Genomic DNA, 13,703 nt, shown 5'->3' with positions numbered 1-13,703 from the left:
CCGTATGAGGAGTACCCGGCTACGGAGACCCGGATGGTGCAGACCCGGTGAGAACCAGATGAGGAGTACCTGGCTACGGAGAGCCGGATGGTGCAGGCCCGGTGAGAACCGGATGAGGAGTACCCGGCTACGGAGAGCCGGATGGTGTAGACCCAGTGAGATCCGAATGAGGAGTACCCGGATACGGAGAGCCGGATGGTGTAGGCCCGGTGAGAACCGGATGAGGAGTACCCGGCTACGGAAAGCCGGATGGTGCAGACCCGGTGAGAACCGGATGAAGAGACATATTCGTAAATATGTTTCTGAGAGTCCATCGAGGCTATATTTTGTAAATAGCCGAAAAGTCATATTAGTATAAATATGACTTAGGGCAAACTTTTAGAAATGGTTGTTGTTGTTATTATTTCCTGTCTGCGTGAGATCAGAGCGTGAAACAATGTACAAAGAGAGAGAGAGAGAGAGAAAGAGGTCGTTGCCTCTGCTGTAACCGCCACCTGTGGCGAAGATCGTGAGCACGAGGTAGTTGCCTCCGTGAACTCACTGTTGTACATACTAACCTAGTGATAGTTTGCAGCTTGTGGGCTGCCGTGGTTTTTCCCCTAGTTTGGGGTTTTCCACGTAAACATCCTGTGTACCTCTTCTCTCCTTTTGTGTCGCGTGTTTTCGGTTTCCTGTTTTCTGTGTATGATTCTAAGCTCGGTTGTGGCCGAGCTTTGTGCATAAGGAGCGTTGCGTTCACGTCATTAAGGCCACCTGTGTCGGCTAGTAAGAGCTCTATTCTTAGTTGGCTACGAACGATAAGAAGGTGCGGCCAATTGGCTCACCCGAATTTGTTCTAGCGGAGTTTGAACATGAGCTGAATCAGCATTGACTATCGGTGTGTTCTAACGAGAGTGGCTATGGATGATTTCATGCCTAGTTGAATTGGACCCAAATTTGCCGATCAATCACAAATGCCGATTTGAATCAGGATGACAATGGATACCAAACCTACTCGGAGTGGCTACGACAAGTGGAGGGATAGAGCCGATTGTTCTTCCCAGATATTGCCTAGCCAAATTGAGCATGGTTAGTGTCAATCCTATTCCTCATGCCGATTTGATCACTGATCACAGATTTTATGCCATTTGTGCCTTTTTTGAAGTCAATCCTGCACCGAGTGGCTACAACTTGTAGATGGACAACACCGACTAGCCTATCCGAATAATGCCTAGCAAAATGGAACACGGATGGAATTGTGTTTTAGGCCTAATCTATGTCGAGTGGTTACAACAACCAAGTGAACAATGTTGGATGACCTATCTGATTGCTGTCTAACTTGATGAAGCACGATTGAGACATTTTTGATGAAAAATCTCACTCCGAGCGGCTACAATCACAACTTAGACAAAGTACAACCGTTTGGCCACTTCAAGGGTGATCTAGCTCAGTGGAGTGCAATTCTTCTGATTCCTCTTCTCATGAGATACTATCTTGAGAAAGTTGTCGATCCAGAAACTTTAGTTCAACTGAAATCTGGAGTTTGTTCCAGAACTTGAAACAACTTGGGGTCTTTAGGGGGTTGAGTGCAAGAATGTTGTAGGAGACAATTGACGACTACCAGCAGATTAGCAACCTCTACCCTGATACCAAATGTTGGAGACTCAAGCTGTTAGTGCGAAATGTGAACAACACTATGTAATGAAGATCACCAAGTTGATGACAGAGATTAGCAAGGCAACTTAACAAATATCAAGATCAAAGAGATAGATAGATAGATTATATTATTGTCTTCGGAGGTCAAATATGACCTATGAGATAGATATATAGAATGTGTGAGAGAGAGGTAGACAATGTAACAATCTTATTCCAAACGTTACAATACAAGAATAGCACTTACAACATCATCATAAACTAGGTTACAAAGCCAACCAATTATACATCAGCTGGGCTAGGGCAGTTGCCCTTCGACATATTTACATAATTGTCCTAAACCTAGTATGTCCAAGTGGGATAATGTGAATAAGAACATTATACACCCATATTCAACAGACAAGAGTGCCGAATCGATGGAATAGGTCAAATACCCATTCGGCTACCAAATGGAAGGAAGCTTGATCACCCTGCACCAAGTTTGGTACGTACCTAATATGAAGAGGAGTCTTTTCTCCACCAACATGATGGCCGAAGATAGGTGCCAGATGACACTAATGAGTCGTCATTGAAAATTTCAAAAGGAAATTTACACATGAGCCATGGTGTGAGGTACAATAACTGGTACCCACTCACAGTGATTAGTCAGGAGGTTCACTTAATGTAGCTAAAATGTTGGCACCATCATTGTGGCATGGTCGACTTGACCACATGTCACAAAGTGGACTCAAAAAGCTTTTAGCACTCGGCTACATCCCGAAGCTTAATCATGCTAAGTCCGATTTCTGTGAGCTTTCCTAATATGGGAAGCAAACCCGAAGACCTCACTCAATTCACTATGAGATGGTAAGACAGTCCTTGGAGCTAATTCACAGTGACATGTGTGGGCCAATGCCTGAAAGATCTCTAGGAGGCACACGGTACTTCATCACGTTCATAAATGATTATACACACAAGGTTTGGGCTTACTCAATTAAGTCTAAGGACAAAGTGCTTGAGACATTCGCCCGATGGATAACCGAAGGTGAACACCGATCCGACCACAAGGTGAAAACTTTTTTGCCAAACAATGGAGGAGAGTACACCTCCAAAAGCCTTCGTCAAGTACCTATCCAAAAGAGGAATCCAGAATCAATGAAACATTCCCTACACCCTGATGCAGAATGGTGTAGCCGAACGAATGAACCAGACAATTCAAGAAAGAGTGATGACAATGCTCCAACACGCAGGACTCAAGCTGGAATTCTAGGCGAAAGCGGTGCAGACTACTGTATACTTGATAAATCTCTTGCCGTCTAAAGCCATCAAGCTTCAAGTGCCACAAGCACTATGGCCAGGTACATAACCGAACTATGACCAACTTCGCATATCCCATTCGAGAAAATGCATCTTTCTTGTCTATGGGACGGATGGGAATTTCGACTTTTGGGTATGGGACCTAGAGCACAAGAAGTTGATTTGAAGTAGTGATGTAGTCTTCAATGAAGACTCAATCAACTCAGTCCAAACAAAGCCCCGAATCGGGAAGAGAGCTAGTTTGGAATATTCTTTGACTAAGTTTGAGGATGAAATGCCGAATGCAAAACCCAAAGTGGTTAGTGATTTGACCAACCAGGCTAAACTAGCTATAAATGCAATAAGTAGGACCGAATCAACTAGCATGCCAATCGACTGATCTGAACCGGCAGCGGCACAAATGAGTTGGATGAATACTCTCATGGTAAGCGTAGATCTAACACAGATGCAAGGAAATTGCAATAGCGGATCCCGCACAAGATCTCCAACCGGGGGTTCAAACAATGCCGACTAATACGAAATTGAACCAATCATTTCAGCACTGAGGAGATTTGGATGAGTCTGATAGCTTATAGATTTTTATCAATCGGGCTTCGACTATGTCAACTGTACGGACCCTGACAAACCATGCTCTTAGGAAGAAGCTAATAATAACCACCCCGGATGCCAAAACATGTTATAAAGCCATGATATCCGAAATGGACTCTATAAAAGAGAACGACACATGGGAGCTGGTTCCTCTACTAATCGGTAGAAAGCCACTGCCATGCAAATGGGTGTACAGATACAAGTATGTATTTGGTTCGGATCAACCCAAATATAAAGCTTGACTCGTCACAAAGGGGTTTAAGCAAGAACATGGAGTCGACTACAATGAGATCTTTTCTCCTGTAGTCAAGACAACAACCCTTTAGCTCCTTTAAGGAGTCATCGCGACCGAAGACCCAGAGCTTGAGCAAATGGACACAAAGATGACATTTCTACATAGAGATCTAGAGGAAGACATTTATATGTCTTAATTGGCAAGTTTCACAACAACAGGGGAGGAAGGTCACCTCGTATGCCGACTGAAGAAAAGTCTTTATGGTTTAAAACAAGCGCCGCGTATGTGGTGCAAAAAATTCGACTCCCACATTCGACAACTTTGATCCAACTTTGACCCATGTATGTATGTTAGAGGCACATCCGAAGAATCCCAGATATATCTAATCCTTTATATGGAAAACATGTTAATCGTAGGCTGCGATAGAGCCAACATCGGGAAATTGAAGCAACTACTCTCATGGTAAGCGTAGATCTAACACAGATGCAAGGAAATTGCAATAGCGGATCCCGCACAAGATCTCCAACCGGGGGTTCAAACAATGCCGACTAATACGAAATTGAACCAATCATTTCAGCACTGAGGAGATTTGGATGAGTCTGATAGCTTATAGATTTTTATCAATCGGGCTTCGACTATGTCAACTGTACGGACCCTGACAAACCATGCTCTTAGGAAGAAGCTAATAATAACCACCCCGGATGCCAAAACATGTTATAAAGCCATGATATCCGAAATGGACTCTATAAAAGAGAACGACACATGGGAGCTGGTTCCTCTACTAATCGGTAGAAAGCCACTGCCATGCAAATGGGTGTACAGATACAAGTATGTATTTGGTTCGGATCAACCCAAATATAAAGCTTGACTCGTCACAAAGGGGTTTAAGCAAGAACATGGAGTCGACTACAATGAGATCTTTTCTCCTGTAGTCAAGACAACAACCCTTTAGCTCCTTTAAGGAGTCGTCGCGACCGAAGACCCAGAGCTTGAGCAAATGGACACAAAGATGACATTTCTACATAGAGATCTAGAGGAAGACATTTATATGTCTTAATTGGCAAGTTTCACAACAACAGGGGAGGAAGGTCACCTCGTATGCCGACTGAAGAAAAGTCTTTATGGTTTAAAACAAGCGCCGCGTATGTGGTGCAAAAAATTCGACTCCCACATTCGACAACTTTGATCCAACTTTGACCCATGTATGTATGTTAGAGGCACATCCGAAGAATCCCAGATATATCTAATCCTTTATATGGAAAACATGTTAATCGTAGGCTGCGATAGAGCCAACATCGGGAAATTGAAGCAACAACTTCACGAGAAATTCTTGATGAAGGAACTTGGAGAAGCTTGACACATTCTGAACATGACGATAGAGCGAGATAGGACAGAAAACACCCTATGGCTCTCCCAATCCAAGTATATCCGAATGAAGAATCAACCAAGACTTTCACTAGATATGAAATCACTTTGCTCAGTGCTCAATCTAGTGGTATCTTTATGGGGATCCCATTCATTGTTGTAAGTTTCTTATCCAAGATTAATACATTTTCTTTTCTAGTGGTTGTAAGATGGCTTGTGGGTACCGATAGATTGTAGACAATCTCAATACTATCGCGGCATGGACAAGTTAAAATCCACATTGATTCTACACCCACTTCGATCTGACTATCAGACAAAGTGCCTCCCTCCATAGAGGTCGAGATTCAGCAAATGAGAGAGATCCCCTACCCATTGGCAATAGGAAGTGTCATGTACACGATGGTAGCTACTCGACCCAACCTTGCGTATACCGTAGGCGCTACCAACCGCTACATGTCAAACCCAAGGAAGACACATTGAGAAAATACCTTGGGGGAACAATAGATATGCAATTGACATTCAGTTCGGGACATTTGACCAAGGTTGAAGGCTTCATTGACTCTGATTATGCCAGAAATACCGACAATTGAAAGTCAACATCAGGTTATGTGTTCACCTACGTAGGCAGAGCAATCTCATGGAGGTCAAAACTCCAAGAATGTATGGCTCTTTCCACAATAGAGGCCGAATACATTGCCGTGTCCGAAACAACCAAGGAAGCTATCTCTAGCTGTAATGACTGTCGATCGATTTTTCGGCCAAGAGCCGAATTGTCCAAATTATTCCAACCTGTTGGAGACGAGGTCGTCAATGCGGAAGATCAAGAAGCATTCGATTCTTTCTGATTACCTGCGTATGACAGTTTCTAAGTCGTTGCACAGAGAGAGAGAGAGAGAGAGACACAAAAGACTTTCTATTTCTCAAAGAGACAATACAACACCCAACCTTACAAAAAGGTTACAAGGTCACTATATATAGTGACCGACTTAGGGCAACTACCCTTTATGCTAATTACATAAATGGCCAAAACGGGATAGTGTGAATACGTCCATTATACACATGTATTCGACACTCCCCCGTAATGGGCGTATACATGGGTTATCTAAGATTACAGGTATAGACTTGGGTTCTCGGACATATCAGCTTTGTTCGAGTCGGCAGGGTCCGAAGGCAGAAGACCGAACTGGTCGGGTCGGAACAGTTGAAGCCGATCATTAAGGAACTGATGTCGGTTGTCGGGAACCATCCTGCTCTGTGTCCGGCTCTAACCGGGCTGGTTTGTCGTTACGCCCATCTGATGCCGAAGAGACCGAAAACGGTCTGCCGAAAGACACTTGGTCATTCCATCTACGACATTGTCGGTTGTGGATATTTTCTCTAGACCGATTTTCCCTGAAATGACGCAGTCCCGAACGAAGTGATATCGAACGTCGATATGTTTGGAGGCGTTGTGGTGAACCGGATTTTTCGACAGGGCAACAACACCTTGACTGTCGCTGTAGACAACTGGAGTCGAGTCGTGGTCGACTTGCCGAAACGTGTGCGCCAGCCGGCCGAGCCACAGAGCTTCTTTTGCTGCGTCGGACGCAGCTACATATTCTGCTTCGGTCGTTGAGGTCGCTGTGCACTCCTGAAGTTTCGACTTCCACGAGATTGCTCCATTGCCGAATTTGAAGCAGTATCCGGTTGTTGATTTCCGACTGTCTATACAGTCGGCGAAATCCGAGTCGGTGTAACCGACTACGCCTGAGGTTCGGTTCGGACCGAAAAGAATGCCGTGGTCTTTTGTGCCAGCCAGATATCTGAACACATGCTTGACTGCGTTCCAATGCGATCGGCCAGGATTGTGCATAAATTTGCTAACGACTCCTACGGCGTGAGAAATATCAGGCCGTGTCGCGACCATCAGGTACATAAGGGAGCCGACTGCCGGTGCATACGGTACCGACTTCATATCTTCCCCCTCCGGACCGGATGTCGGGCAGTCTCGCTGAGAGAGCCGAAGATTCATGGGGAGCGGGGTTGAAGCAGATTTGGCTGATTGCATGTTGAAGCGTTCCAAGACACGTCCGATATAGTCGGTCTGAGACAAAAAAAGATGTCGTTTATCGCGATGCCGACTAATTTTCATGCCAAGGATGTGTCGTGCCGGACCGAGGTCCTTCATGGCAAACTTCAACCGCAGTTGCCGAACGAGATCGGCAAGTTCGCCCGCGTGGCGTCCAGAAATTAGCATGTCGTCCACGTAAATGATGAGGAAGATGGGTGATCCATCTTGAGCTGTGTTGGTAAAGAGACAATGGTCCTCATCGCTTTTTGAGAAGCCGATCGATTGGATGAAGTCGTCGAACTTCTTGTACCATTGTCGCGGTGCCTGTTTGAGGCCGTATAGACTCTTCCTGAGTCGGCAGACTAGATGTTCTTGGCCAGTTGCCACGAAGCCTTTTGGCTGCTCCATATAAATTTCCTCCTCGAGATCACCATGGAGGAAGGCTGTTTTGACATCTAGCTGAATCAGCTCCAAGTTGTCGGCTGCCACGACGCCGAGCAGGAAACGAAGGGTTGTCATTTTCACCACTGGTGAAAAAATCTCGTCGAAGTCGACGCCATATTCTTGTCGGAAGCCCTTCGCAACTAATCTGGCCTTGTACTTTGGGGTGGTCGAATCAGACGTCTCTTTTAGTCGATAAACCCACTTGCAAGGAAGAGCACGTCGGTTCCTAGGTAATTCGACCAGATCCCAAGTCTTGTTTGCCCGAATGGAGTGCATTTCCGACTCCATCACCAGATGCCAGGTGGCTGAATCGACAGATGTCGATGCTTCTTCGTAAGACGTCGGTTCGCCGGCGTCGGTGAAGAAAATTCCAGGAGAATACCTCTCCGGAGGTTGCAACAGTCTCTCGGATCGTCGAGGTATGATTGGACTGGTCGCATCGGGTATCGAGGTCGGATGGTCCGAAAGCGGATTGTTCTGCTGTGCCGAGTCGGAGTTGTCCGAGTCGGTAGTGTAAGGTTCAGCTACCCGTGAAGCTGACCGTGTGTTGAGAGCGGGGCCTTCTTGAAGGGTCGGCACATCGGAAAATGTTACCCTTCGGACTTCGATCGGTTTTTCGACTAATGGATTCATAGCCGACTCGTTGAACACAACGTCCGAACTTCGAACGATTTGTCTGCGTTCGGGGTCCCAGAGTCGGTATCCCATTTCGCCGTCTGATCCATATCCAAGGAAAATGCATTTCCTGGACCGAGGTGCAAGTTTTCGGCGATCATCTTTCGGAATAAGGGCGTACGCCTCGCATCCGAAGATCCTCAGCTTGTCGTAATTCGGCTTACTGCCGATCCATAGTTCCTGAGGAATTTGAAGTCCTAGAGGTCTACTTGGCGACATATTGATTATGTGTACTGCCGTGAGTAGAGCCTCTGCCCAGAAGCCATCCGACAGTCCGGAGTGTTGGAGCATGGAAACTATCCTTTCTTGGATTGTCCGATTCATTCGTTCTGCAATCCCGTTTTGCTCCGGACTGTGTGGTGCCGTAAATTCACGTCGGATGCCGCGTTGTCGGCAGAATTTGACGAATTCATCGGATTTGAACTCTCCCCCATTGTCGGTCCGAAAGCATTTCAGTTTTCGGTCGGTTTGATTTTCTACCATAGCGAGCCAATCTGAGAAGATCGAGAAGACCCGATCTTTGGTGCGAATCGGATAAGCCCACACCTTTCGAGTCGAATCGTCAATAAAAGTGACAAAGTAAGAGGCACCGCCTAGAGACTGATGCGGCATTGGGCCACAGACGTCCGAATGGACTAAATCGAGAGGTCTCGTTTCTCTTGGTGCTGATGTCGGGTGGGATGCGGCTGCTTGTTTGCCATACTGGCAATGCTCGCAAAATTGATGGTCGGAGAAGGAGAGTTTGGGGATGTATCCGGCTCTAGATAGATGCGTGATGCCGGCCTTGCTGAGGTGTCCTAATCTTCTGTGCCATAGTGATGACACAGGAATATCCACCAAAAACAGGTTACCCTCTCTGAGCGTAACATGTAACGGATACAGTGAGTGTATCTTGGGTCCTCTAGCAAGCAGGAGGTTCCCCCTGTGGAGTGTCCACCCTCCCGAAGAAAAACCGGCACGAATGCCGTCTTCATCTAGTTGTCCGACTGAGATCAATGGCCTTGAGAGCTCGGGTACATGTCGGACATTGTGGAGTACAAGTGTAGAGCCCCCTGCAAGGTTGAGCTCTACTGTGCCGATTCCGATGATGTCACAGTGTTGTGAGTTGCCGACTCGAACTGAGTCGGAGTGACGGATCGTATATTGCCGAAATTGGGATCGATGAGGAGTCACGTGAAATGACGCGCCCGAATCTAAGAGCCATGTGCTCGACTCTTCAGTCGTGAGTAGAACTTCTGATCCGACTGGATTTTCGATTGATAGTATATTCGGGTCGTCTGGTAGCACATCAGCTGAGAAGCTGACGTAATTGATCTCCTCATGCCGGCCACTCTTCTTGTTGTTCTTGTTCTTGAGTGCGCGACAGTCGGCTTTGATGTGTCCGGGTTTCTTGCAATAGTTGCAGATTCGGTTATCTCGTGACTGGCTCCGTCTTCGCTGATTGTTCGGCGGCCGTGAGGAATCTCTTCCTCGTATGTTCGATCGGTCTGTCGAACCTTGTACTACGTAAGCGTCGTCTGTTGAGTCTTTGGCGAAAGACTTTCTCCGAGCTGCTTCGGTCAGGATTGCGCTCGTGACTTCGGAGTATTTAACAGCCGTGGTTGACGCGTTGCACACAGTTGTGACGAAAGTTTCCCATGATGAGGGAAGGCTGCTCATGAGTATCATTGCTCTGAGTTCATCCTCGATTGCCGTCCCTTGAGATGAGATTTGGGAGCTTATGCTTTCGTACTCATTGAGGTGTGCTTGAACCGAATCGGATTCTTTCATCCGCAAGTTGTAGAGGCGCCGGATCAGAAACATCTTCGTTGCGGCGACCTTCTTTTCGTAAGTGTCCGACAGTGTTTTCCACAGTTCGAATGCTGTCGTACACGATTGCACCGTAAAGTATACCGATTCCGATAGGTGCATCCGAATCGTGGCGCGGACGATTCTGTCCAGCTTCTGCCACTCAATTGGTTTGTATCCTTCTGGAGGTTCTTCATTTTCGATGGGATCGATTTGCCCCTTGACTATGAGATAGTCCTGCATTTGTTCCTTCCAAAAGTTGAAGTTCGATCCATCGAACTTTCGGAGACTCATTTCTGACGAGCCGGATGTTGATGCCATCAAATTCGGTTTCGGTTGACGAAGCTCGGTTCGGAGTTGACTACGAACCTTGTTGGGGTGCAACCGGTTGGCTCACCCGATATCGTTCTAGTCGGATTTGAACCCGAGTCGGTTCGGCTTCGGAGCTTGCTCGAATTGACTTCGGTAGCTTGAGGGACAGAACCGACTGGTCTTCCCGAATGTTGCCGAATACCGATTATTGAAACCGATTATCTGGACCGATTCTGCTTCGGGTGGCTGCAGCGACGAGAGAGACAGATCCAACTGATCCTCTCGAATGTCGATCAGCCGGATGAAGCACGAATTGGGGTTGTTGTCTTGAGACCGATCTGCACCGAGTGGTTACAACGAGCAGCGAGCAGCGTTTAATGACCTTTTCGGATGCCGTTTAACCGAATGGAGCACGATCGTGTCAATGATGCACAAGGGGATTTCACCTCGAGCGGTTACGATCACAAGGAACAGAGTACAACCTGATGGCTTACTCCAAGCAAGAGGATCTAACGCGATGAGGTGCAAACCTCGTTTTTGTTCTTCTTCTCTCTTTCTTCGAATGACGCGAATACTGTGCAGGCCGTGATGAAGTGAAGAACCGAATGCTGTGCAGGCGGTGATGACGGCCGAACCTCTGCTCTGATACCAGATGTTGGAGACGAGGTCGTCAATGCGGAAGATCAAGAAGCATTCGATTCTTTCTAATTACCTGCGTATGACAGTTTCTAAGTCGTTGCACAGAGAGAGAGAGAGAGAGAGAGAGAGAGACACAAAAGACTTTCTATTTCTCAAAGAGACAATACAACACCCAACCTTACAAAAAGGTTACAAGGTCACTATATATAGTGACCGACTTAGGGCAACTACCCTTTATGCTAATTACATAAATGGCCAAAACGGGATAGTGTGAATACGTCCATTATACACATGTATTCGACACAACCTTGCATTGCGACTTAGAGAGCGCAATACACACGTGCGAAATCCGGTGTATCATGCAAAGATGAAGCACATAGAGGTACGGTATCATCACATTCAGGGAGCTCATCACCGACAAGAAACTCAAAGTTTGAAAGATTGATACTAAGGTGAACATTGTTGATTGCCTCACCAAGTTGTTCCCAGATAATCGTTTCAAAGCACTAAGGAGATGTATAGAACTACAACAAGTTGAAGAGGATGGAACAACTCAATCAAAGGAAGTAGGAAAAGGAGCACAGACCCGAACGAACCAAAGAGCCAACCACGCCAAATGAACTAAAGAGCCAATTGAGTTGATTGGGCAGAAGAGCCGACTAGGCCAAAGAGTCGACAAAGCCAATTGGACCCAACTCAACCACGTTTGATTCGAAGAATAGTTCACATCTTGTAATTTTAGTTATATTATAGTTAGACTTATGGGGGAAATCACCCTTGAAGTGTTGTAATGATTAGACTAGTCCTTTTATGGGGAGTTTGTTGGATTAAAAGTCCTACTCCGACCATTGTATTCTAGTGTGAACACTCCCTATAACTAGCGCTTGGTTCCCTCTTGTATAACTAGGAGAAACTTTCTCCTTGTACATTTTGGTTGAATGAATAATACAGTCTATCTCTTTGCTTATCTTGGTGTATCTGTCTCTCTACATTTTGTTTTTGTGTACACTTTGTAACAGGACAGAACACCATCTCAATCTTACTCTTCTCTTGCTTGTTTCTCATCAAGAAGATCCACACACACTTCCAAACAAGTCGACCAACCACACATACAATAGTTGACTAGACATGTCCAATGTCATCACCCCTGCTTCACTACATCTAGCTTGCCTCTATTGACCACAAAATTTCTTACACATTCATATTTTCATATCACATCTTTGAGCAAGAACTTGCATACTATCGTGGTTATTTTATTCATTTGTGGTCTACCCTCCACCTTGTTTGTAAGGTCTTCTGTTGCAAACACCAAGTCCGATATTGCCACAAACGTACGGGCATAATTGCAAAACCATCTATTAATACATGCCAAAACATACGTGATTGTAACCCATCTCTATGTCGCAGATTAGAATGCACGGGGTAACTTTTACAACATCTCGTACATTCCTATTCACCAATATCGTTCCTTTACCTTTGCAAATGCATGAATTTCATAAATCAATGCTTCATGCTTCTCCCTTTTGCAAACAACTTGGAGTGATGTCTTTGCATTGAAGAATTTGGCACTAGTTAATTTGTTGAACTATAGCCATTCTCCTTCATTCTCATCTTCCTGCAACATATTGGAAGCACCTAACCCATGTAACATGTTTAGAAGACGACATGAAGAAGTATCCCCTAAATAAATAAATCCATTATTCGGACTTGTAATAATGATATAGCCTATTCTAGGAGATAATAAAGATAACGAACAATAATATAACAATATTCTAAGAAATTATAAAGATTACGAAAAGAATGGATTAAGGGTGCGTAACTACACTGACCACTCTTGAATGAAAGACATAAGACAAACATAAAATACCAAGGGTGCCCCATCCACCAAATATTACCATATTTTATACAGTGATAATTGAATTAAAGGATCGAAAGAAAAAAGCTTAATCAAGCACAAATAGTATCTCAACAACAAGTCAAGTGATGAAAAAGGAATATTATTTGAACATGTGATGTGATGGAAAGGGTAGCTTATAAGTCAAAACATAAAATACCATTGTTGCCCCATCCACCAAATATTAATTATTTTATACATTAATAATAGAATAAAGAACTCGAAGGGAAAAGCTTAACATTATGAATAGTATCTCAACAACATGTCAAATGATGGAAAGGGCAATTTATAGTCCCCTAAGCTTGTTCTTATTTGTTTGTCCCACTTCCAAAGATAATTGGTTTCCCCAATATCTCAAGTGGGGTTTGTCCCAAGTCCTAAGATAATTTGCTTCCCAACTATCCTTAAACATGTATCTTTTGCCACAATTCCTAAGATAAAATAGGAGACTAGTCAAAATCAAGAATTATAGTGCCTTTGGAAGACATGGAGCACAAAAAATGGCTCCATGTCGAAGTGAGCATTAATATATTGTAATATTGTTGCAAGTTTTAATGTGTATGCGTGCTCTGATGTAATATAGTTAACAATAGATCAACACAAAAAATAGATCCCCATGATAAAATATACCATGAGTCAAAGTGAGCATTAATATATTGTAGTATTGTTGCAAGCTTTAATGTGTATGTGTGCTCTCACGTAATATAGTTAACAATAAATCAACACAAAAAATGGCTCCCCATGATAAAATATACCACGAGTCAAGTGAGTACTAATATATTGCT

Source organism: Azolla caroliniana, unplaced genomic scaffold (assembly GCF_043228905.1).
Source record: "Azolla caroliniana isolate FFs.n. ecotype wild unplaced genomic scaffold, voAzoCaro1.0.p SCAF_15, whole genome shotgun sequence".
Classification (NCBI taxonomy): domain Eukaryota; kingdom Viridiplantae; phylum Streptophyta; class Polypodiopsida; order Salviniales; family Salviniaceae; genus Azolla; species Azolla caroliniana.
This window is presented reverse-complemented; position numbering follows the sequence as displayed.